Below are 26,475 nucleotides of genomic sequence, written 5' to 3' on the forward strand. Positions count from 1 at the left end.
GCACTCTTGGGAATATAGCCATTCCAATGATAGTTTTCTCAATATAAGCAGTAAAAAGTGAAACCTGTGAACGGCCTCTGTCACATTCCTGCTCATTATCCTCTCAGAGGTACTAGTATATAATCCGTCACTGCAAGCTGGGATTCGAGACCACTTAGAAAGATGACAGATGGGATGGGACGGAAATCCCCTTATCTTCAGCTCACTTCATTTCCATAAGTGTCAACATTATGAAAATCTTGCAGAAAAAGAAGAAGTTACAGCAAAAGCAGATTAGATGCATGTGTCTGGTACATTAAGTCAGCCAGTGTTGCATGCTGGGGTATTCACATGGCAGTGGAGCATTAATGGATTCCAGCAACAACACGGGGTATCTGCCGTCAGCAGTTTGAGAATATGCTGTGTAAAGATAAAGTCACCTTGGGCTTTCATTGAGAAATAATCTGAAATCACATGTTAAATTCATGCATACACGCTGTAAACACAAGCTAACATCTATAGTCGCTGAGGAATGCACGAAACACGCTGGGGGAGGAAAGCAGCAGGGAGGTAATAAGCTTCACTGTGTGCGATGGTGTCATAATGAAGTGACACACACATACGGTGGAAGGAATTGCACAGTACTGTCACTAACTCTCTCTTTCTGTCCCTTCATCCTTTTGTCAAACAGAATGAGAGGAAGAGAGGTAAAGCAAGTAGTGAAAATTAGCAACTCATTCCAAGCCCAAATTAAATAAAACACCAAGTACTATGAGGGAAAATGTTGTGGTGAAACTGAGCAATTTGAATTATTTATTTATTTTTGCAATCTGTGTTGCTGCAATCCCAGCAGTGTCATTTGTCATTGGTATAGGCAGTGGATCAGGACCAAATATGCATTTTGGAGCTGCTGTGGCTCAGGAGGTACAGCAGGTCATCTGTTAATCAGAAGAATGGTGGTTCAATCCCTGCTCCAGTCTGCATGCTAAAGTATTCCTGGGCAAGAATCCCAAATCCTGAGTTACTCCTAGTGTGTTCACCACACATGTTAGATAGAAAGTGATGATACAACGGGCAGTTTGTGCTTCTGTAACCTACAATGGCAATAAACTACATAACTTGGGCCTAACCAGGTAATGTGTTCGGCATAAGCATGGTGATTTAACAAGGTTTAGAGACAACTGTGTTAGTGACATTCAAAACTTTGACTGTAACTGCAACATACGTCACTAATTCATTATTCTCACTTCGTGGTACGCCCCTCTTGAGTTCCCAAACACTTACAGAGGATTGTTAAAAGAAGAAATAATACTACACAGTGACAAATGTGCCCCTGGTCAAACTTGTTAAGTCAAATTCAGCATATATTTCTGACTTCAATGTAATATGGTGCCGTTTTACTATTTTCAGTTAAATATAAGGTTTAAGGAGTTGCAGGGTAATGGATGTTGGTTTTATTCAAATTTTCCAGTTTTTTTAAGTATTTTGTAAATGTAAAATAGTACAGTAAAATAATATATTTAGAGAGAGTATGAAACAAGAGCATGAAAACACTGACAGAGAGTAACTATGTGAATAAGACAGCAACAATGAGGGCCAGCGTAAGGGAGGAAAAGAGAGAGATACTGCGTAGTGGTGAGTATGGGAGTTTTTCATGGGAGAAAGAATGCAGTCAGGAATTCTTTTAATTGTCCAAACTGCGCCTCAGGCCAAAGCCTACTCACCCATCCTGACACACACACACTGTAGATGCATACATAGCAATCATTCTGTCTACACAATGCTTCACTGCCAACCTCCAGTAAATCCCATATCTCGGAGTTTTTCCTGGCCAACTGTGAGAAATCAAAATGATTTCAGAAGCTCCTTTTACATGGCCTTGGAAAGGGTAGGATGTATTGATTTATCTAACCCTCCTATCATTCATGAAGAAGGCAGATATGTGACTTTATTTTTTTTTTGGTTTCTTGCTTGCTGCTGTTTTTTTATTCATTTAGGAGTTGTTTTGACATCACCAGCCAAATGTGAATCGGCAAACTAACTTCAAATTATAAAAAATTGTAAAATTATTTATCTAACTGTAGAGGGTAAATTACTGACGTTAATTCTAATAAGAAGCTGGAAAAAGTGTCCACCTTTAGCACCGTTATTCATCTGTAATCAACAATCTTGAGACTATAAACAGTAGCACTTCAGTGTGGTAGCTTTTAAGTTTCTCAGTAACACTTAACCCTTCCGGTACTTCATCTTGGCCTCCTTCTCCCACTCAAAGCTGCCCTTGGGATAGGATTCACCGTGCCCAGGTGTGTGCCTCTGAGATCATGTGTGTGTTGCGTATAGAGTTACTAAGGGGCCCCAGAGTACAGCTGTCTTAGATCTGCTTAAATCCATGAAATGCAACACTGGTAGATAACTGACACTTTCTGTTGACACACTGTCATTGTGCCCTCTGCTTAATGCTGAGCAGAGCAGTTGCATTTCATCAGATACAGGTGAATCTTTGGTTGAGTTAGACACGAAACTGCTAATATGAAATCACAATCATTTGAAAGCAGACTCGACTCGACAGCATACTGGACTATTATACAAATGCACCCACAAATGTATCGTACACACACAATTAAGGACACAGGCACAGAGGCGACACACAGAAACCTGACAGGTGATGTCACCTTGTGATGTCCCCTTCTCTCTTTTGTGTCTCTCTTCCAGTTTAAGCTGCACACACTACTCTCTGCCTCTCTCTATGGCAGGAGTTCATGTTTCAAAGAGGGAAATTACCTTTTTCACACACAAGTCACACAATACCAACAAACCATCAGGTATGCCCTTCAGTGCTGGCTTCCCTCCACTTCTCACAAACTCCTCTCTTATTCATAATTACAAGAACTCTGCTGCTGCTGCTGCTTGGTACCTCTCATCAGCAGCAGCTGAGAAGGAATGAAGAAAAATGCTTTCATTAGGTAGGGAGAGATAAGGAGGGAGGAAAAGTATCAAAGAAGTAGAATATTATAATGTGAATGAGAGGTTTGGACTTTCAGGCCAGAGATTTGCTTTTTAACCACCTACAGTATAAACAACAGGCTATAAATGTCTTTGTGCAACTCTCTTTAGCCTCTCTGGGCTTTTGTGCAGCCAGAAGTGACCACATGCAGAACAGAGAGGGGTCTACCAAATTGGAAGCATACTATCCCTGTGATCCTCACTCTTCTTCTCCACTATTTGCCAACACTGCAGTTTTTCCACGTCATTATGATATCCCTCGTGACCTGTGCTGCTGATATGCTAATATGATATGGACATATGTCCATACTACCTTTACTGTTCATTTTCAAGAGCTGCATTTTACGTATTTTGAACACTTATTTCTAATGGTGCACATGACAAATGCTTTAAATGGATGCAGGATATGAAAGGCAGCTATGATGATTATGCAACTGCATTTAAAAGCAACATCTCCAGCCTTCTCTCACTTTTTTCTTCTCATCTCTATTTTCTATTCTTGCCTCTCCGTGTCTCTTCTTCGTGTATTTCTTTGCCTTTTCCGTCATCCGTACTTGTTCTTGGTGCTTTTATTATTTAGCACCTGTCAACAACGGAACAGAAAACCATGTCATGCAAGCTGTCTGACGTAGAAACACACAAGTGCTAAAGCTGTAGTCTTGACAGAACCACACTTTGAATGCTGACGCACACAGACCTGCATATACAGGGTTCCAAATACTGTATACATGAACACACACCACACACACCTACACCCTTCTGACTTATCTGATGCACATTAGCTAATGTGGAAAGACGGCTGGGCTGAATTACCACTACATCTAATGACTATTTCATGTCAGGATGGAAAAGAGAGCAGAGAGGAGGACAAAAGGCCAGAAACTAAATACGGGCTTGGATTCAGCAGATCTCTGTACTTTCTTTTTTTCTGATCCATTTATTTTTGTCTGTTATCATAAAAAACTTATCTTGTTGGCCCTGGTTGTGTTTTCTTCAACATCAGATAGCAGGCTTGACTACTGCTGCTCATTGATTTTGCCATAAGATCCAAACTAACAAGATTCAAGTTGGTAGTTCATCAGTCTTCAGATGAAATCACACTCCGATTAGGGGGAAAACCCATTAATGGGATCATCCCTCATTCGAATTAGCGCAAACGAGATACTCCACATACTTGGCTTCCTATCATTTTACTTGAAGTTGTTCGGCTGAATGGTTGTCAAAAAAACACCCCTGTCAAAACACAAATAACTTGGACTTGTGCACACCCACTTGCCTGGACGTGCACACACACACGCACACGCACACACACACACACATGCATATGCTGTTCTCAAACTACACTGTAAAAAAAAAAAAATTTAATATAAAAGTAGTTTACTGTGTATTTTACAGTTTTGTACTGTTCTTCTAGAATATCATTAAATTCACATAAATAGACTGTGATTTTACATGTCAAATGTAAATTAACGTAAAATCAATGTAAATGTAATAAAACTTAATTTTCTTGTTTTTTAAATGTATTTGTCTGTACATATGCATATTTAGATTGTTAGAATACATTCACAAATGCATCATAATTTCACAAATATTTGTCCGTTATTTGAAAGATTGAACTGTTAAATTAAAATGTAATATATGTAATATATATAATATGATAAAATGATTCTTAGAAACTTTGTTTACATCAAATAATTATTATTATTATTGTTATTTAGGGCGATCGTGGCTCAAGAGTTGGCAGTTCGCCTTGTAATCAGAAGGTTGCCGATTCGAGCCCCGGCACGGACACTCTCGGTCGTTGTGTCCTTGGGCAAGACACTTCACCTACCACCTACTGGTGATGGCCAGAGGGGAATTATAAAGTGGAACTGAAAAGTGCTTTGAGGGTCTCAAAAAGCGCTATATGAATGCAATCCATTATTATTTAAATTAACTGTATATTTCTGTACATTTAAGTATTATTATTCATATTGCCGCATTCATTGACCTTGTTTATAGGTAATTTCATTGTTTAATCACATTAAATTGTTCCTAATTTAATGTTTAAAAGCACTTGAAAAAGGCAAAATCCCATGTAAAATTAGGGCAACAAACTGTATTGTCATTACTGAAAATAACCGTATTTTCATGAGAAAGTTATTTTCTGTTATTTTATGGTATTATTTTGGTGCCCCAGCTGCCGGAATATCACTGTTTTTTTAGGAATTTTTTTTTTTTACGGTGTATGTTATCAATCTTGTGGGACTGCTGTGTGGAAGTTAATGTTTAGCGGCAGATTTTGAGTATATGCTCTTGGAAAACCAATAGACCATTGGTTGTAAAAGAAAAACCATGTCCATCCAATACTGGGTGCTATGATTTCACATGAATGTACAGTCACTTGAAAAAGGTTTTCACAGGATTCCATGGAGTTGTGTGAAAAACTAGGTAAACCTTTGCTGCTTCCACAGGAATTAAAAGACTAATTAGCAGTTAAAGTTCATGCAGCACGTTGAAGTTCAGGACAGCACAATGCCAAAAAGACTATGAGTTGTTTTAAAAGGTTGTCAGGAAAAAGGGTCACATCTCTAAAAAGCTCACACTGACTGTCAAGAAAAATGTTGAGAGGTGATGATTAGAAGTTGTATTGTAGCCGCAGTACCTGGGCACCTTGAAGTTACTGAGTCAACCATGAGCTCCTCTGTACTAGTAAAGTATTATAGAGTCAAAGAGGTCGCCTGTCTGACAACTAAAGCTTGGCAAAAATTGGGTCATTCAACAGAATAATGATCCCAAGCAAAGCAGCAAATCCGCAGCAGAATGGCTGAAAAAAAGATCAAGGTGTTGCAATGACCCAGCCAATGTCCAGACCTCCATCCACAGTACAAGTGAAAAACCAACATTCCTTTGCAATAATGTGAGAGATGGTTAAAATTGGTTAAAATCATATTTCAAGTTACTCCTGCTCAATTGTCATTTTTCCAACATAAGTAAGAAGATCAATGATCCCTGCAAGTTGTACAACAACTGCTCTGAATTGGGAAAACAAAATCGTGGTAGCTAAGTGGTCAGTGATTTTCAGGAGTTTGCTAGCAATAATTGAAACTTTTAACAAGGGACCAATGTTTTAGCGTTGTCCGTAAAGTAACCACACTGCATATATTACATTATGCATTATATTACACATGTTAATAACAGGTACTGTGTCTGTGAGTGAGTGAGTGCGTGCGTGCATGTGTGCAACCACTATTTTATTATTATTATATTACAATCATGACAAAAACAGAAAAAAGTTCTACTCAAAAGCAATGCTGGTTACCTTAGTTATGTTATCTTTACATGTGAGTTAAACAAAGATTTTGAACTTCTTAATAAAAAGCACACACATGTTGACTGTACATGTTAAGCACAGGGTTCTCACACTCTGAGATGTTTTTCTACTTTAAACACAAATAGATTCATAAGAGTCCATTGAAAGTACTTGTCTGCAGCACAAATGTGTGTCCAGGTATGTAGGTGAAACCAACATGTCACTGCTTGCTCTCCCCCACAAACCCCTTCCAATTATATTTTCTGCACACAGACTAAGCCCCCTGTAGGACGACAGTCACTACCTAAGTCGCTGGCTTTTTGTCAAAACCACACGCAAAGGAATTTACAAGAACACACAATTAGTTAGACTTTTTTAACTGGAGTAAAAATGAAACTAAATTTTCTAACATACATTCACCATATGAACTACACTTTTGCATTCACTGAAAGGCAAATAAGTGATATAAATGAGAAAGAAAGATAAAAAGAGAGTTAAAGAGGATGGACAGGGTGTGTTTATGTTGCCCTCAGGCAGGTATCACTTTTATGACCTCTTACTCTGACCCCATAAGCAAACACTTGCCCCAGTTTTTACCCGCCTCATTACCCTCCTTACATCATTCATCAGTCTTTCCCTTTTTTCCCCATTCCATTTCTTTTTGGGATACAAAGACTGAAACTGAAACAGTAAGAGAAGAGATAAAAATCATGAGAGGGTAGATGAGAAAAGGCAAGGAATTAAGAAAATACAAAGTGAGGAAAAGGTCTTTTCAGTAAAGAAGAGAAGAAAAACTTTCCTGACTTTCATGGAGAAGAAGCACCAATAAGGTTCTGTCCTAAACAAGGAATTTTGCTTGAGAATAATGTGGTTTATCATCTTTACGCCAAGCAGCAGACAACCTGCTGCAGCAAGTTTCTAATCTGTCACTGTTCTATCCTCGCTCGTACTCACATCTTCCACCTCATTTTCTCCTCTTTCTCTTTTCTTTTCTCAAGAAAAGGTTGAGAGCCTTTTTATGTAACAGGACTTCTGTCCTGAATAGACTATGTGGTTCGACCTTAACCTTCACAATTTTAGACAAGTGCAATCTGACTAAAGTAACTACTGTCACTAATCACACACACACACACACACACACACACACACACACACACACACACACACACACACACACAGTGAAGGCCATAAACCTATCAACTTATTATAATACCTTACACAATTTCTGTCAAACATGGTGGTAGAGGCTTTGGAGCTGCTTTACCACCTCGGGGAGAACACCTTGTAATCAGTGGAGAATGTCAGGAGCAGCAGTCCATCACTTAAAGCCTAGGAGAGGCTGCTAATATAAGACAATTACCCAAAGTATACCCAAAGAATAACAGAAATTGTGAAACAGAAGACATGTAGATTTTTTTTTCCAACAGTTAGATCTTAGTGCTACACAATCTTCACTCTTAAGATTAGGCTTAAAACGTTCCTTTCTGATAAAGCCAGGGCTGGATCAGGTGACCCTGAACCCTCCCTTAGTAAAGCTGCCATAGGTCTAGGCTGCTGAAGGCTTCCTATGATGCACCAAGTGTTTCTTCTTCACTCACTTTATTTCACTCATTATGTGTTTATAGACCTCTCTGCATTTAACCATTAGTTATTATTCATCTCTGGCTCTCTTCCACAGTTTGTCTTTTGTCTTGTCTTTTTCCTCTCACCCCCAACCAGTCATGGCAGATGGCTGAGCCTAGCTCTGATTGAGGGTTCTTCCTGTTAAAAGGGAGTTTTTCCTTCTCACTGTCACTAAGTGCTTGCTCATAGGGGCCTGTAATCCATACACCACAGATATGAAATATACTGTTTATGTAATACTAGTTTTGCCAGACTGTGTTTGTCTATATTTGTGATTCAAAGGAAGCTTAAACCAAAAATCAATTAAAAAAAAAAAAATATATATATATATATATATATATATATATATATAATTTAATTAAGAAAAATATGATCATAGGGAAACTTTTTCCTGTAAGTTCCAGTAATTAGTAAAACACCGTGCTATATCACAAAAACATGCATTGAAGATGCATTTGGGTAAGTTTATTTGGGCAATTTAATGCATATATGCAATAAGAGAATCTTCCTCTTTTATCAACATGAAAATTCATATAGATGCTCATTAAAGATGCGCACACACACACTGACACACACACACACTAGATCATTGCTAATGAGGGATGCAGTGAGCAGTATATAAACATATGGGATTTGAAGCATGAAAGGCTTTCCTGTTTGAAGCTGCCTCACCCACACATAAAGCACTGGCCAACTCTCTTCCATTTTATAGTTAGTGGTCACATTAATGACTGTCCAGACTGTGAATTTCTATCTCATTTAAATGTACATTTATTCATTATTCATGTGGGGTGTTTAATGACACATCGCAGCGACAGAAGTTATGTGAGTATAGAAAAGGACAAAAGCTTTACTGAGACACACAACGAGCGCCCATCTCAGCATATCTGTATATGCTTTTTTCTGGCAAACGACCCAGCTGTTATAGGTTGTATCATTTTGTTAGTGCAAAGTTATTTTAAACCATATTAGCTATAAATTAAGTTAAGTCAGTAAAGGGGTTATGGAAGTCCTATTGGGATATAAAATACTGTGTTACAGGGCTGCCTGGGGCTCTCCCTCAAGCTGGACTTACCAAGAATCCCTTTACAAGTCCTTGCTAAAGTATCTTAATTGTCCTTTCTAAGCGAGAAAAAAAGCTGTCCTCCTGCAAGCTCCACCAGATGTCCAACCTCCTTATCAGTGTCCCTGAAGGCAATGGTATTTTCCTACAGAAAGGATATTGGATTGTCCAATGGGATGAGAAAGCTACTCCCCCACACCTTTCCTATATTCTAACTTGGGGCTAATTCTGACAGTTTCCTGAAACTTTCCGGAGATGTTCACACCCGTTTCACACGATGATTTGCCAGGTGTCTAGAGGTCAAGTAATTCTTCAGAGCAGCTGTAAACATTTTTTCCTTCTAGCATGAGCAGGTGATAATGCTTTACTAGTTCTTTAAAGCATACCCACATGTCAAGGGATGTCGTAAACCCTGATACTATCAGCGTGTTTTCATTATTCTTACATAACCAAACCAATCAACATCTGCCTAGTAATGATGTAATAATGATAGTTTTTGTTACAAACATTTCTTCTGGAAATATCTCAGGTTCTGCACTTTCATGCAGTAAAAGAGAAACTGCTTCCTTATTTCATGGTATTTTATATCTTTATTGCATGGCTTTGCACGAGCACATTCGAATTGTTGTTTTGTTACTGTGAATACAGACTGGCTGAATTTGAAGTTTCTGGGGAACACTAGCACACTATACCCTTGCAGTCCACAAGTGCATTCTTAATTAGGGCTGTCAAAATACCAGAAATGTAGTTCTCAAACCCCCAATTTGATACCAAAACAAAATTATCATGCCATCATCATTCTGTATGCACTTCAGGATAAAATAAGAATGATAATACTTTGGATGATGTTACTGTGAATTAAACTTATTCAGCTTGAATTATTTGAACAGACTTGGATGTCAGACTTACATGTGCTTCGCTAAATTGAAGTATTTCTTCCCTTGGTCTGTAAAACACGATAGTTGTTTGCTATCACAACAACTGCACTAGCTGCCATCTTACATGTGGGCTTTTTATATTCCATTTGTAGGGTTTTCCTATGTTTGTGGCCTTTATTCTTCTTCTTTTCTATATAAGGGTCGACTAGAACACTTGTAGCTGTATGCTGCCCCCTTCAGTTCTGGAAGAATAGCTGTCTTTGTACAATACCAAAGTAAAATAAGTACTGACCCGTTATCAAAATTTGGGCATTGAAAGGGTAGTGGAAGGATTGGTTCTGGTGACACCCCTGTTGTTAACCTGGAGGAAAGGCGATATTGTAACTGGGCACAATAATAAAAAGAACAGCAATCAGTTGCATTTCTGGTATCGTCAAAGCAAAGAATACAATAAGATTTTGGTTGGCTACCTCTTATTGCTTTGCACTGCTCGGGTTCACATTTGGTTTTTCAAGCAACTTAAAGAAGTCCAGACGCTTTTCTTTCCAAGCTCCTTAGACAGCAACATAGTAGTGACATAGATTCTACTATGTATGTGCGCACCATTACGTTTTATGGATCTATGTACCAGTTGTCACGAGTAGATGACCTTTAAAAATTCTAGTGAACTCTTTGTTTGGTCATTAGTGACACAAACTACCACTTCCCACTACATATAAGTTCACAACTTACCTGAAACAGGGCAAAATTACTGAAAAAAACAACAACTGTTAAATGGTTCCCACTTTCTTTTTACTATAGTTGTCAAGCCATAAAGATAATAAAATACTTTTTATGACATAATAAGTATTTCACAACAAATATGAAAATATGTAGAGCAGGCATAAACTCTTTCCACATATTGCACTGTAGGTAACAATTCTCTTCTTGTCAAATGTCCTTTCCACAGCACAAGCTGACTCCAACCATCCAGCTAAAGTACCTGAAAGAAAATTTATGTACATCTGAAAACACCATTTCACTGACAGCTACAGCTCTTACTCTAAACCAAACAGGTCACATAGCACTTCTGCTATGTGCAATGAGTATGCACACACAACAAAAGCATGAGCTTTGGATGCACAACCAATGCACTGTATGATAAATAACGTGACATTTAATATGTTGCTATGTTCTCTAATGTAGAAATCGAAGATGTTTTTGTTATTTCTACAGATTTTGGAAATCAGAAAGCATCTTTGTTCTCCATCAGTCTGCATGTTAGCTGGGTAAAGCTTGGTTTGTAGGCACACATGTGCATGCACACACTCACACACTGAAACACGCCCATCAAAGTCCCCAGGTGCGGTTTGTGAAGATGGAGGCTCTCTGAAGGTGAACCCCATGGTGAGCAAAGGCGGGGTGCTGTGTTCTGTGTGTGTGTGTGTGTGTGTGTGTGTGTGTGTGTGTGTGTGTGTGTGTGTGTGTGTGTGTGTGTGTGTGTGTCTCGATCTGCCCTTTTATGTATTCAGTTGTCTATAATATCTGTATTTTAGGCTGTTAGTGATCAGACAGCTAACTAAAAGAAAACTGAATGAAACAAAAAAAGAATATACGGTATATATATTTTTATTTTGTTTCATTTTTTGTCTTTCAGTTAAACTAACATAACTTGAAAAGGATAAATACATACAAAAATTTAGAGATAAAGGGAATTGAAGAGAAGAGATAAGGTACACTGATAGAGACTGAGGGCTTTAAGCGAGGGGGGTTTAGAAGAATGGATGTATGCAGCTTTTATCTGGAGGAGGGGAAGCCAAATTAGAAATGTGGCATGATCCCCCCCCTCCTGGGAGTGAGTCAATTAGCCTGCCTGGAGGAGCTGCCAAGAGGCTTGGGCTGGGGGGATGGTGCTGGTAAAGAGGGTGGTGATGGTAGACATGGGGGCGTTGGTCGTTGACGAGTTGAGACAGGACAAGGCATCGGTAGAAAGGAGGGTTTCCATGGAATATGAAGAGGGTACGAAGCTAGAATAAACAGAATAGATCAGCGTGCATCTTGCTGCGCACTGAGAAAACTGTGAGAACCTGAGAAAGCTGAGACTATGAGAGGTGAACGGTGATATATTTTGATGTCTGTAGAGCAAGTGCAAGACCTTCCCACCGAGCCTACAGTATATGTAATTGCAGTTGTTCAATGAAAGACTGGGCACTAAATCCCAACAGAGACAAGGGTGGGGTGGGAGTGGGGGGGTTGTACATGTCTACCAAACACAGAAATATATCCTGCTTTTGAATATTATCCAAAAAAAAATGTTAATTACATAGCAAATATATTCCGTGTCTAGTTCAGGTAGAGCAGATTGTCCACTAATCTCAGTACCAGCAGTTCAATTAGAGTCCCTGCTGTATACATGTCTAAGTGTCCATGGGGAACATGCTGAATCCTAAATTGCTCCCAATGGTCAGCCCAGTATCTTTCATAGTCACTCACTGTCCCCAGTGTGTAAGTAGATGAATGAGCCGAGTGACAGAATAGATGCACTCCATCTACCCTTCACTGCAAGCCTCCCAGCTGTTTCATATCTTCGTAGTTTTTTATTAAAAAGTGTAAAAACAATAAGCCAAGAATAGACTGATCCAAGACAGACTGATCTGTAGTAAAACCAATATCCTTAATCTTTTCAAATTCTATTCAAGATAACAAAAATAACTATTTCTTGATTAATCCTGCAGTTATAATCCTCATAAAACATAACAACCTTCCTCTCATTGTTGGGTCGGAGACCGAGAACTGAGGATTTTGGGGGAAATCCAAGGACGGAGTGATGAAGAATAAAAAGAAATATAGGGATGATAATGTAACAGTGACAGTGCGCAAATTTCTTGCCATCCATGGAGTGGATTAATGTACCAACATCACCACTGGCAACTAGCCTCTCCCAAAACAGTGACATAAACAGATCCTTGCAACAGATATGCAAACTTGGTATGTCTTTATGACACTGTATTTGCTATCCCAAGCAGCTGCAGAATAGCGTTAAGCAGAATTACAGGTGGTGAGAAGAAGGGGGGCTGAGAGAAAGGGTAAAGAAGGAAGGGTAGATATAGGAGAAAGGGTAAAAGAAGCCTGAAACAGTATGGGTGTATGAGAGAATGCATGGAGGAGAAGAGCGAGTACAAAGGAGCAAGAGGCTGATGATGAAATAATCATTGGAATGACAAAGAGATTAAAAAAAGCCAAAAATAGTCATTTGAAAATTAAATGTCTGTCTTTTATCATCAAGTATGGTCATTAGGGTTGTTTACAATGTTAAAATATAGGTGTGGTTATATGTCAGTCTGGTGATTGCTGTGCAGTCATTCCCCAAAACCAAATCAGCCAATCAGACACAGATAAAATAGGGAACTCAGGAGAATCCCCTCCAATGTGTGTGTGTGTGTGCGTGCGTGCGTGCGTGCGTGCGTGCGTGCGTGTGTGTGTGTGTTTTTCATGAGTTTACTAAATGAGATGCCAGACGGTTCCTGCGTGTGGTATCATCACCAGTGGCAGCAGAGTGTGGCAGGTAGTTGAGTGACAGGTTAAAGAGGAAAAGGGAAGGAGAGAAGAGGCTGTACTGCTCACGCTCAGTCTTGTGTCACAAGGCACGCCTGCATCTCCTTCCCTTATCTGACAGGCACACTGCAGAACAGCAAAATCCTCTGCATAAGCCCCTCGAGCACTCCACTGGGACACTCCAACGTGTATGTGTATGGAGAGAGAAAGAGTTCCTGAAACTGTAAGGTGTGTGTGTGTGTGTGTGTGTGTGTGTGTGTGTGTGTGTGTGTGTGTGTGTGTGTGTGTGTGACAGGGACGGTGAGAAACTCGTTATTTTCCTGTCTTCCTGTGTAAAGCTGACTAATTCCACCTCACCTTCCAAATTGCATGACTGCTCAAGGTGACAGGACAGGACAGGACTGGAGTCCAGACCCACACACTCTCTCACATGCATGCGTACACACAGCTACACAAATCAAGAGAGCAATTACAGGTTAGTCTGGCAAACAAGAAGCTCTTCTGCAACACTGATAGATGGGCTGGAGCATGTGGTGAAAAAGAAGAAATTAGGAGGGACAGCAAGTATTTGTGTGTGTGTGTATTTTTGCGTACAGGAAGGGGAATCAGAGGATAAGGCCATAAAAGAAGGAAAGGTAACTCTGGAAGAAGGTTTAGAGGGAATGATGTTGGGTTTTAGAATACATTACAAGCTTATATTGTTCAGTTAAAATGTTGTATATTCAGTGTTTGAGGCAGACTGGATCAGATGGTGTTCGACTAATGCAGGTTTTCTCCTGCGCTCATTGACAAAATGGTGCAATGACTGATACTCAACTATTTGACTAGTATAAAATGTAATTCTGTAATTCGGAGTCCATTACTCTGCAGAACTAAGTACAACAATCTGACAGAGGAAAGCAGTACAGCATATTAAACCATTAACCCAGTGGAATCTAAATGAAAAATATGTTACTCAATCAACCTACGGACACATTTTTAACAAATCGATTGCACCGAAGAGCTTTAATTCTTTGATTTTTAACTTCTTAGTCCTTATAACTGTCAATAGAAAAACATATGGCTGGATCATACATCATTTTGTCTTCAGCCGTCTACTGATTGTGAGTTGACCGTGCTGTCCCCAGTCTAACCTTTACTTTAGGCCATCGGGGTGTATAAGTGAGCTCCTTTTATCTGATGACATAGAGCCACGGCCCCATTAACCGCCCTGTATCTGCAACATCTGTGCACACAAGCAAACCTAATTAACTCCACTCTGATCTTAATTAACCTTATTTAGACTTACTTTACTTTTCTAAGTCGATCCTTTCATATTGGCGCCACCGTTTTTTTTTCTCCTTTAGCTTATAGTTGTTAAACAAATGCTGTGTGTTGAGTGTTTGTGCACAATGTCTTATCTTTTAGGATCACGCCACCTTGAAAGGCTGAGCTTCATTCAAGAAAATCAGGTACCTACATGCTTTATCTACCTTTTTAACAAAGTGATGAATTAGGGAAACTATCCTCGCTGACCTCAAGCTCAACCCATTTGTTATCCAGCCATCCGTTAAGGTCTAGGCTAGCCACACATATCAAATGACACCCTTAAAACACGAGTTTGATCATTTTCCACAATTTCCATATTTTTTTGCAAATCTCTTGTCTATGTGTTATAACGCACATATTTCATTTGACGCACATATGACTGGGTAAACTGTGATATTAAACTTTAACGACATTTGCAGCCGACAATAAGTCGTGTACATAGGCATTCATACTCTCATAATTGTAGCACTAATCCATTTCTAAAGCACACTATGTAATATTATATGGTTTACCATATACTTGAAGGACTCTAACTAACTTGCAGCATACTACAACGGCTGTTTCCGTTAAAGGAGATTTTGAGCTCTTTCCTCAGCAGTGTTGTAAGTCGCAGACTAAATGTTTGCTGATGTAGAAGAAAAGAGCAATTTTCAGACGTGTGAGAAGATCAGGAGACAGCGTAACACTTAGAATCAATTTTTGTAATATGCTCATTTTCACAAATGCATCACAGACACACATTGATATGCACACAAAAAAGGACACACAAATTTCCACATATTGTACATGTCCATATTTGCTAACAGCAAATTGAATTAAGAGCTAAACACAGACTTTCTCTTTCCCACTTTGTCACACACATGCACAGATTACACCCTTCATTAGCTGCTGCATTCAGATTAAGGGCTGGTATCATGTTTAATTAGAAGGTTTGAAAAAGAAAACATAAAATAAATAATAAAAGGAAAAGCTGATAAAAGTTTGATGCTAACAGCCTTTTGCTTTTTATTTGAATGGGACAACAACCTCTTCTCCTGCCTGTCCCCTCTGGCTATATGGGGAAAAAGTCAATATTTCAAGAGAGCAGAGGCACTCATTGAATATTTCAAACAAAGACATCGCTGCCTGGCCTCTCTGTCTTTCTTACACACCTAGACTCATCAGGTCTGTCCAGTTTTCTTCTTACTTCATACACATTAAGAGAACACGTGATAGAATAACAGGATCTATGAAAGCAATGGCCTACACAGACATATCCTATAGGTATTGTAACTTATCTTAATCCTTATATTTTTGCTTTATACATTTATTACCTACTTTCCGCTGACCTGGTAGATATTTCCAGCTTAGCACAAGGTTAAGAGCAAGGTTAATGTGTTTTTCTGTTCAGCAAGGGTTGAGATAGGGGTTAATGGGTTTTAAGGTGTGGCAATTGATCAGTGTATAACCACCTTAACCATCAGTTACCTTGGTAGTCGATTCATCAGCAGACAATCAGCAAACCCACCTTGAACTCTAGGTTAAATACATTTTGTGCACTCTGATGTTAAATCATTATTAGTTTATTATTATGATTATTATTATTGCGTTTTTTCCATAAGATTTTCCAAGCTTTTATCTCTATTAGTATATCTGTTTTTAGTCTGTAAGTTTTCTGTATACAGTTTACAGTCAGCCTAAGTGAAAGAGTCTAAATTGCACAGATTTAAATCTACTCTGTGCAAACAGAGAGGACGTTTGAGAACTACATTTTCCAGCAGGACATTCAATTTGTGAGCAGAGACGGCGTTTCAGAGGTTCTTCACTGAGTCTGCCTCTGTCTGTCTTAGTCAGACAAATGTTTCATCAGATTCAGCTAACAGCTTAATAACCAATCACAGTCTTTAACAAATTCAATACAGAACCAGTTTCCTTTGTTTTGAATGGAAAGCTCTTTTGTCCAACACTTTATTAAGATTTTGTCAACTATGGAAATGTTTCTGCTCAATATCAAGACAAGCCACCAAAGCAAAGCGTAACTGCCTTTGGACTTCAACAAGCTATTTTTGCACTCCAATAATGTCTTTGAACACACAATGGATACTGTGGAAGCGGATCCATAATTTTCTAAGCTGAATTGGACTTGGCCGTTCATTGTGATGACTCAAACACTCCTTTTCTTCTTTTTTTTCTTTTTGGTTGACATGATGTTTGAATAAGAAGACAGGCAGCATGCATGTACTTAGTTTTTCAAGCTTTTGTATTCAGTCTGGTTGGATCTTTACTGTTTAAAACATTTCTTTTCTAACAGGAGAACACACAATATTTAAGCATATCTGACACTGGATGATCACTTAAACAACCCTGTAGGCATGCACAGTGTACTTACTTACTTAACTCACCACAACACTGGACCTATATTACACACTGGTAAACCACAAACACTAGACTGCTGTATGTTCCTTAAAGTGAAAGGCCTAGTCACAAAAGTATCACTCCATATCTGCTTTCACCATAGTATATGTTATCACACTGATAAACAAATAACTGAGTGCAAATCAGAGATATATGACTAATGCATTGAGTGACTGGTTTTCAACCATTGCCCAAATGGACAGTTTTTGTCCATCATAAACATAAATATTTCAGTACTTCGGCAAATTCTTCTCCCATGCCTGAATTACCAACAATGCAACCTGATCGGTTTATTTAGAGAGTTTAGTATATTAAGAAAGGGATACCTCAGGCAGAGACGAGAAGGAGGCTTGAAATGTCTGGGACCCTCGCTTCCCTCAATAAACAACACATCCCAAAACAATTCACTGTTGTACCTATCATCCTCAACCACAATGAACACTTAGTTGTGACCTCGATTTGCAGTCCCCAGTGGGCATTTGTGGTATTGCGACAAAAAGTTTCTGTAAAGCATTTTCCCTTTAGACTACCAGTATGCAGAAGACATATGCAAAACTTTACCCCAGCTGCAAACAACATAATTTATTTAAATCCATAGAGGTTTCATATTTTCACACCTTCCCAGAGTCGATCATGTGAACAACATTGGTGGCTCAGCACACCAACATTAACGCGCACCAAACTGCATAATGCACACATGCAAGCAAACATGGAAGTGATAAAACTTTTTTTTGGCTCACGCATTAGGCAAGCGCTTTTACGTAAGCGAGTGGGTGCTATCTTTGAGTTCAATGTCCACTTCCCATAAGAGAGAAAAGGGGGCTTTATACTCTTTTCCTTCATGGAAGCAAAGACGGCTAAACAGGTTCTCTGTCATAAAACATCTTTTTTACTCAACCTGCATCAACTCGAGGCCTCTGTTTAAACAAGACGCACTTGTTGGCTAAGCTATAACTAAACTACTGCTTATCGACTTAGACATCACAAAAACACAAGAACAATGTGTGTACAAGTTCAAAAATGATTACTTAGCTCTTAGTTGGACGAAGACTGAAAAGGTAAATTAAGGTGTAATGTGTAGACTTAATGGTATGGTAATGAAAGGGTTAGTATGCAGGTAAAAGATGAGGGGGGGAGGGCTTATAAAGACCCGTGACACCACGGATTATAAGACTGAATAGGTAAAATGACAGACAAAATGCACACCTGTGAGCTTGAAAACACGCATACACCCGCTCACACGCAAAATACCAAGGATACTGAGTGAGAAAGAATACTAAAAAGTAGGCCTCTGCAGTTACATAAAACAAGCTTTATGAAGGCAGATGAATACACTGTAAAAAAAAATTGCAATATAAAAGTAGTTTACTGTGTATTTTACAGTTTTGTACTGAGAATATCATTAAGTTCACATAAATAGACTGTGATTTTACATGTCAAATGTAAAATAACATAAAATCAATGTAAATGTAATAAAACATAATTTTCTTGTTTTTTAAATGTCTGTACATATGCATATTTATATTGTTAAAATACATTCACAAATGCATCATAATTTCACAAATATTTGTCCGTTATTTGAAAGATTGAACTGTTAAATTCAAATGAAATGCTATGGAAAAATATATAAAATGATTCTTAGAAACTTTGTTTACATCAAATAATTATTATTATTAATGTTATTTAGGGCGATCGTGGCTCAAGAGTTGGCAGTTCGCCTTGTAATCAGAAGGTTGTCGGTTCGAGCCCCGGCTCGGACACTCTCGGTCGTTGTGTCCTTGGGCAAGACACTTCACCTACTGGTGATGGCCAGAGGGGAATTATAAAGTGGAATTGTAAAGCGCTTTGAGGGTTTCAAAAATTGCTATATGAATGCAATCCATTAATATTTAAACCAACTGTTAACTGTATATTTCTGTACATTTAAATATTATTATTCATATTACCGCATTCATTGACCTTGTTTATAGGTAATTTCATTGTTTAATCCCATTAAATTGTTCCTAATTTAATGTTTAAAAGCACTTGAAAAAGGCAAAATCCCATGTAGGGCAACAAACTGTATTGTCATTACTGAATATAACCGTATTTTCATGAGAAAGTTATTTTCTGTTATTTTCAGGTATTATTTTGGCGCCCCAGCTGCCGGAATATCACTGTTTTTTTAGGATTTTTTTTTTACGGTGTAGTTAAAAAGACAAAGATAAAGAAAGAAGAGAGAGGTGGAAGAAAGTAGAAAACTGCAAAAAACCCAAAAAAGGTAGAAGTCAATGAGATTAGAGGACAAAAGCAGAAGAGTATGGTGGGATGAAGGTCAGAGGGGACAGCAGGTGTAAAAGCACCAATGGCAGCAGTGATTTCCAGTCATTATTATTCCACCACAAAGCTTTAAACTTTGCACAAAGGCCTTATCAGACCTTATCATGTTCTCAATTTGAAACAGAAACTTCAATGTTACTGATAAGTGCTGCCAGATTTCCTGCAAAAGCAATAATAATTCAGTCGAAATCCCCCACTTCCACTGATGGACCGTCAGGAAATAAAACATCCAAAACACACAGACAGTCCCACATGCGTGAAAACTCTTTTCCTCTCCTGATTCCTGCTCAGATGAATCGCCCACTGATCAAATCCAATTAAAGACATGCCCAAAAAAACCTTCTCACTTCCTCTGAAAACAATATGTCCAAACATACACACGCACACGCACACACGCACCATCAAGCAGCATTATTGTGTTACTCATGGAACTCACCCTAATGATTAACACAGATATGAAATCACAAATACAGCAGAGTGGCCACGCATTCAGATCTGTTCCAGTACAAACACCTACACAGGGCATTCCCCAGCTTCAGTACTTAACAGTAGTTTAAAGTATCTTTTAGCTATTACTTATTAATTCATTTTTAAAAATGAATAAAAAATAGCAGTACAATAAAAACAATAATCCCACCTATATCAGATTATCATTAAATCAGAGTCTCTAGAGTAAATACTTTACTTGTAGTCATATAAACAGTGACTCTGTCTAAAGGACAAAGGGAGATGCTTCAGTTTCAGGGATTGTGCCATTTCATGAAATCCTCACCTTCATCAGCAGCTTCCTCTGGCTGTGTCCCGTTTCAGTCCTCAGTCCCTCCGAGCCACGTTCCCCTTGGCAGGTGCCATCATGGTCAGATAGTCCACAGGAAATAGCTAATTTAAAATTTTTGTTGCTGTCAGCCTTTCCTTTTTTCCTCCCTTTCTCAGTCTTGTTTCGATTTGTATCACCTCGAGAAAAGCAGCATGTGTGTGTGATAGTGTGTGTGTGTGAGCTCACAACTCCAAAGGTCCTGGAATTCCTGAGTCCTGCGCTATAGAGCGAGCGTGGCTGAGCTCCCTCTCCGTCTTTCTCTCCCTGCACTCTTTTTCTTTTTTCCTTTTCCCCGTCCGGGCAGAGAGGAGGGGAAGACAGTCAGGGGGTGGGACAGAAGACAGAAGCTGCTTTCAGCCAACTCTTTCGCTGTCTGTTCCTCTATCCCCTGCTTTCCCTTCCTCTGTTGTGTGTCTCTTTTATTTCGCCTAACTTTTGCACTCTGTCTTTTGGCGTGTTCTCTGTGACAGATACTCTTTCATTGCTCAGCAAGGCGTGAAAGCAAAGCTCTCCCTGTCACACTCACACCCTCCTCTTTCTTCTAATGCCACTCCCTCTGCCACAGTCCAGAGGTAAAGTCGCCCTTGCTCTGTCAACAAGCCACAGTGTCTTTTTCTCACCGTTGTTATCCTGCACACCTTATCCTCAAAGGTTGAGCCGGATCTTTGTGTTTGTGCGTCTAAGTGATCCTGCAAAGTTTTTGCCTGATGTAGTAGTGATAAGGATGAGGGCGAGAGGAGATAGGGGTGCACTTAAAACTTGGATTTCATTTTGGTTTGAAGTTCCCTCACGGGGGTCACACAATCTTAAACATCTCACCCATGAGTGCACTGCTCTTTTGCGAATTTGTTGCTCTTGTTCAAAGCTTTTCAATTCAACAGTGACACCTTAATAATCAAATCCTCAATCCTTGTTATGTTGTGGCTCATGTCATGATTTCAGATGATGAGATTAAATTAAAATAAACCCAAATATGCTCTCTCAGAAGGCTTTTAAAAATATTTGGTGAAATTCTGGTAATAACGAGCCCAGGCTCATTTTAAATCTCAACACGATTGTGCAAATCAGCCACCGCCATCACTTAAACCCTTGGGAATTTTTCGTTATCTCCAGTCCTCGCTGTCTAACACTTATGGAAGATGCACACGTCGGTGTTGTCTAATCGCTAAATTGTTAGTGGAAAGAATCTCAGGGGCACAATGATAAATATAGAGGAGGAAGAGAAACTAAGTAATACTCTTTTTTTTGTTAACCATTGAGTCTACACTTAAAGTTAATGATGTACTTATACAACAACCGCACTCCTCACTAAAGCCCTGTTTTAATATTTATATCAAGGTAAAAACCAGAGAGGAAAGAGAAAGGGAAAACATCCTGAGTGGAAACCTACATCTCATGGGACATACTGACAAAAAAACATGGACTAATTCACTGTATTTATAATCAGGCTCCAGACAGTTGGATGCAGCATGGTATCTGTGTGTGTGTGTGTGTGTGTGTGTGTGTGTGTGTGTGTGTGTGTGTGTCTGTCTGTCTACGTCTGTATTAGTTATGTAGACACTGGCAATATGGGCATTCCCACTTACACCTGGAGACACAAGCCCACACATAAAGTATGCACACAAATACACACTCTCATTAACACACACACACAAACACCTGCTGATGGTACATTCATCTACGCACAACTGCATGCAAACAACCTCACACAACACACACACAAACACGCTGTGCAGTCTGTCTGGCGTCTAGCTGGCACCATTCGGACAGCCATCTCTAGAGGCTGCTTACATAGCCAATCACAACTGCCAGTCAGCAGCTTTCATTATCACACACATGTAATACACACATGGCAGGTCCTTAGAGAGTCCACACTGGGGGAACAAGTGTGTATACACATGTTTTTGTGGGTACTCAAATGCAAATCTGCAAATCAGTTTGTCGAATAAAACGAAACAAATTAGACAACAAAACACAACCGAGTGTGATGTGATAATGAGGCAATGCAATCACAGAAAACTGACAAATGCTAAAGATTATAATGATGTGGTATCAACAGATGTGCCCCCATTAGCTGATGCTGATTTTGTCTTTCTACTGTAATCAGTTTTAATGCAGCTGCGCTGAGTTTAACTAAGTGTTTCTACTTTTTAGACAGAAACCAGCAGCCTGGACAACAGTTCATTTTATACATTAAATCTTAAACACCAGCCAGCATTTCATCATTACCTTTATAGGATTAGCAAAGACTTGTTTGTTTTCAGGTAAGTACATCGCTTGATTAACAGATTCAGTTCGTCACATTTAATAAAAACATTTACTTGGACTACAGGATGAACTAATTAACCCTGTAAAGGCTGACCCATTAAATAATTTATAGAAATTCTTTTGGTGTATATTTATAATTTGCATTTACGATTTTGAATTTGTTTCATATAATTTTGTCGTTGCTACATTCTGTATTTTTTTTTTTTTTTTTTTAGTTTATTGCGTAGAAATGGATTGTACAATTTATTTCGGGTTTTCAGAGAAAAACAAATCACAGTGATGTCTCAAAAACTGACATAAACTCCTGTATCAAATATGATACATTTGGCATTATAGGGTTAAAACCTGCTAGTCAAAGATCACTGTTGCCTCATAATTCAATCAGTCATAATCTAATGACAAAATCTTGCAAAAATAAATAAATAAATAGTAAATTAGATCAAATGAAGAAAATTTAGATGAGCGAAGATATTTTGCTGAGGGTTTCATGAGGGTTGAAGGTCAGTGTCACTGTGGGGCAAATGTTGACCTCATTTCTTTGAAAGTACACAATATTAAACTCCTTTAAAATGTTTACAACATGTGCTTTATGAGGCCAGAAAGATATTGATGTAAAGATTTGGGCAGGAATTTTTGTTAACCATGTTTCACTTCAAGTTTTTGTTTGTTTGTTTGTTTCTTGTCTTTTCATCCTTGTTAGTTTGCAGTTTCCCTTGAAAACGGATCATACAAAACTCAAGTGAAATTTTGATTTAAAGAACAATTATAACTGTGCCATTTATAATTTTGTGTAGATATTTCAAAACATGTTTGCTATTGTGCAATGAACTAATAGCATGTACAAAACTGTAACTGTTTCTCCTCATGCACACCCGAGGTTTGAGTCCACTTGGTTCTGCAATAAAATAATCTTGTTTATGTCATTCGGTAAGACAGCAGATGGTCTGTACTCTCAACAAAGGATGAAACCTGCCCTGGTAATTGTTCCTTTCTATATCAAAACTATAAAAAATATCTCACAATTAATGGTGTTTAACAAATAAATGTACCCATAAGATAGATGACTGAAAATATAGTGCAAATACACAGTAACAATTCTCCCTGCTAAGTTACAGTAAAGATCTGGTAGCGTTTTACTGTGATTTTACAGTGTGCCTACTGTAAACTACAGTAGCATTATCTTCATGTGTAAACAGCACAGTACTATATATTGTGCCATTTATGAATAAAAGCTGTACAAAATAATGCTGTCTGCTGTTTAGTGGGATTATAGTCATGCTGTTATTTGATTGTTACTACAATAATCTGCGTCTCCTCACCTATGGAGCATGAATTCAGTGTCTGACCCTGAAGATGAACACTAGCCAGACTTAACTAATCACTACAGGAGTGTCAGTCATGTTGGACTGTTCCTAGCTAAAGCTTTGCACTGTTTGGGATCTGACTGGAAATCACATCACACTGACAGAACAACCAAGGTTTAAGCACATCAAAAAGTTTAATATTTACATAACCATAAAAATGTACATTTGCCAGAGAAATGATACAGTATTGCACCAAAGACATTAGCTTTTACAGCAACTTACTGTTTTCAATAACAATTAATTAGCAGCATTTTTCTTGCTGGCATTTTTAACCTCTTTTTGGATTTCTTTAATTCCCTGCTTCCTTTCCTTTCTTTTGATCATACCAGCAGCTGCATGTTTTTGAGTTCTACATTAATTGATATAGGATGTCAGACATCATCAATACCACCACAACAGAGTCCCCCATATTTTTTTTCCACTGCAACAAAAGATACACAAACAGACACACACACACTGAAGATCAGCTCTCCCGCTCATCTTTTCCCTCTTCTAGCTCAAATCATTTGTTTGCTTGGATCATTAGTTTTTGCCGGTGCCTTTTGAAATTTGTGGCTTATAATTTATTTATCAGTTATTGATTCCTTCTACAGCAGCCCACTCTCGCGCACATATCAGCTTCAGCCCCTTTCTCCCCCGCCAAGCCTTTTCTTTCATACAGAAACAGATGTGCAAAGTAAAGCGAATTCTCCTGTGTCTTTGTGTTTCTGTCTCTTACTCTTTCATTCTCTCGTTCTCAGACTCACACACAGACTCGTGCTTGACCCTTTCCTTGGTCACAGCTAACGTTTACTCAGAGAAGATTGTGGTTTTTCTTTAGGTTTCTCCTGCCTTTATCTAAAATTGCTTTCTCCATTCCAATCTTCTCACCTTTGGCTCTCATTCACCCCACCCTTTTTTGCCCTCCTTCTTCCTCCTCATTTAACCATTTACGTTCATATTTTGACTTCACCTGCCTCCTCTCTAGCTCCCCTTCTCCCACTGCTTCCCACTACCTCCCTAATCCCCCCCTCTGCCTCCACTTGTTTGGTTCATTTACTCCTCTATCAATCTATCCTCAGTCCTATTTTTCACTGCTACACACCTCCAAGCCAATATTTACTCTTTACAGAATTTTCCAAAATGCTGAAAATTTACGTTTCCCTCATTTGCACCGTTCCCTCCCTTTTCTACCCTCTCTTTCTCTTACCCCCCACCAAAGGTTGCCCTTGCACCATTCCCTCCCTCCCTTCCTCTATCCCTCAGTCTCTATTCTCTGTCTGTTCAAGGCCTGTTTTAACGAAGTCAGTCTCCTCCCAGGTCAGCCCTTTGTCAATACTGACGTCTGGCCTGCAGAACAGAGACAAACATGCACACTGAGACTCATGTGTGCTCAAACACATGGACGCATGCATTTATAAACATGCGCCGGAAAGTACACATGGCTCTCTATAAAGGTCTCAGCCTCCTGTGTCTTTTGTCATGTCCTCTAATCGCTGGGTTTAGTTTTTAATACTCGCTTTCAATTAGACTGGAGGGAGGGGAGCAGCATTGACAATTGAAATTCACCAAAGAAATGTACATTTAGAGAAGCATCTCAAGATTAACTGCAATTCAATATGAATACATACTCTTCATTGTTATTAAAACCAGCCCATATAACCGTGTCTTGAATCTGAAGTTTATATTTGATTTTATTGAAAGGTACTGATATTACCTGTGTGATGCACTGTCAGCCTGTGCAGGCTGTAGCATGTTTCTAGCCCAGTCACAGATCAGATAGTCCACAGCCTCCTGTGACCCTGAATTGTACGTGTATCTATGGATAGATGATATTGTGAATCGATCATCTTTGTGACACTTTATTCAAACAAATAAAAAATAAAATTGACAAAAGCAAAAAAAGTGCTTTTTAATTCTTCAAATTAAAATTAAAAGAAACTGGAATATAAAAAAAAAACAAATACAGTGACTTCATGACAACGACTGAAAAAAGGAAATAGATTCTAATCCTAAAACCAATTAAAGTTGAAGGTTTAAGTCTGAGACTACTGAAGAGTGAAAAAATTCTTCCAATGTGAATAATTAGAATTCATTCTTAGGGAAATACAGGAAATACAGAAAGCTGGTCTAACAAATAAGTGAATTCCAGTGTAATTTTAAATTCTTAAAACCTGTCACAATGTTTAAAATAATTCTGGCAATGAGAAAGAATATAGCACATACGTAACAGAACATGAACAAACTGTTTTAATGCAATTCATTAATGGACCTTTGCTTTTTTGTTTAAGTTTGTCTCTCTTTTCTCTTCTTTTTCTGCCCCGTTCTCCCAAAGCAGCACTCTTGCCCAAATAAATATTTCACATCCAAAAGTTAAAAAGGCCTGTTACTTTACACTTCAAAGACCCCAATGTATGTATCCCTCCTACACACACACACATACACACACTAAATACTGACCAGGCAGAGGTGAAGGCAGATACACACACCCCATTAATGATTCATGTCATGAGGATGAGAAGAGCTGATAGATTCTGCTCTCCAAAAAACTCCTGTAGCTCCATACTTAGCCAAAAGATATCTCAGAGGGTCTCATATATATATTTATGTATATCTAACATGAGACCGTACATCATCAAAATATTAACCATCAC

The 26,475-nt window shown here is 38.6% G+C and overlaps 1 protein-coding gene across 1 annotated transcript in view; it reads right to left on the bottom strand.

Annotated features, from left to right (window-relative positions):
• The window catches only part of sema3b (sema domain, immunoglobulin domain (Ig), short basic domain, secreted, (semaphorin) 3B), a 72,045-nt gene extending 51,616 nt beyond the window's left edge, over positions 1-20,429 (bottom strand). The window contains exon 1 of the mRNA XM_085345499.1: positions 20,166-20,429. The gene's annotated coding sequence lies outside the window, so the exon portion shown is untranslated. The remainder of the gene's footprint in view (positions 1-20,165) is intronic.
• Between the last annotated feature and the right edge of the window lie 6,046 nt (positions 20,430-26,475).

This window comes from Diplotaxodon limnothrissa, linkage group LG20 (assembly GCF_057381915.1).
Source record: "Diplotaxodon limnothrissa isolate DT_005_m linkage group LG20, D_limnothrissa_male_GT1.1, whole genome shotgun sequence".
NCBI lineage: Eukaryota > Metazoa > Chordata > Actinopteri > Cichliformes > Cichlidae > Diplotaxodon > Diplotaxodon limnothrissa.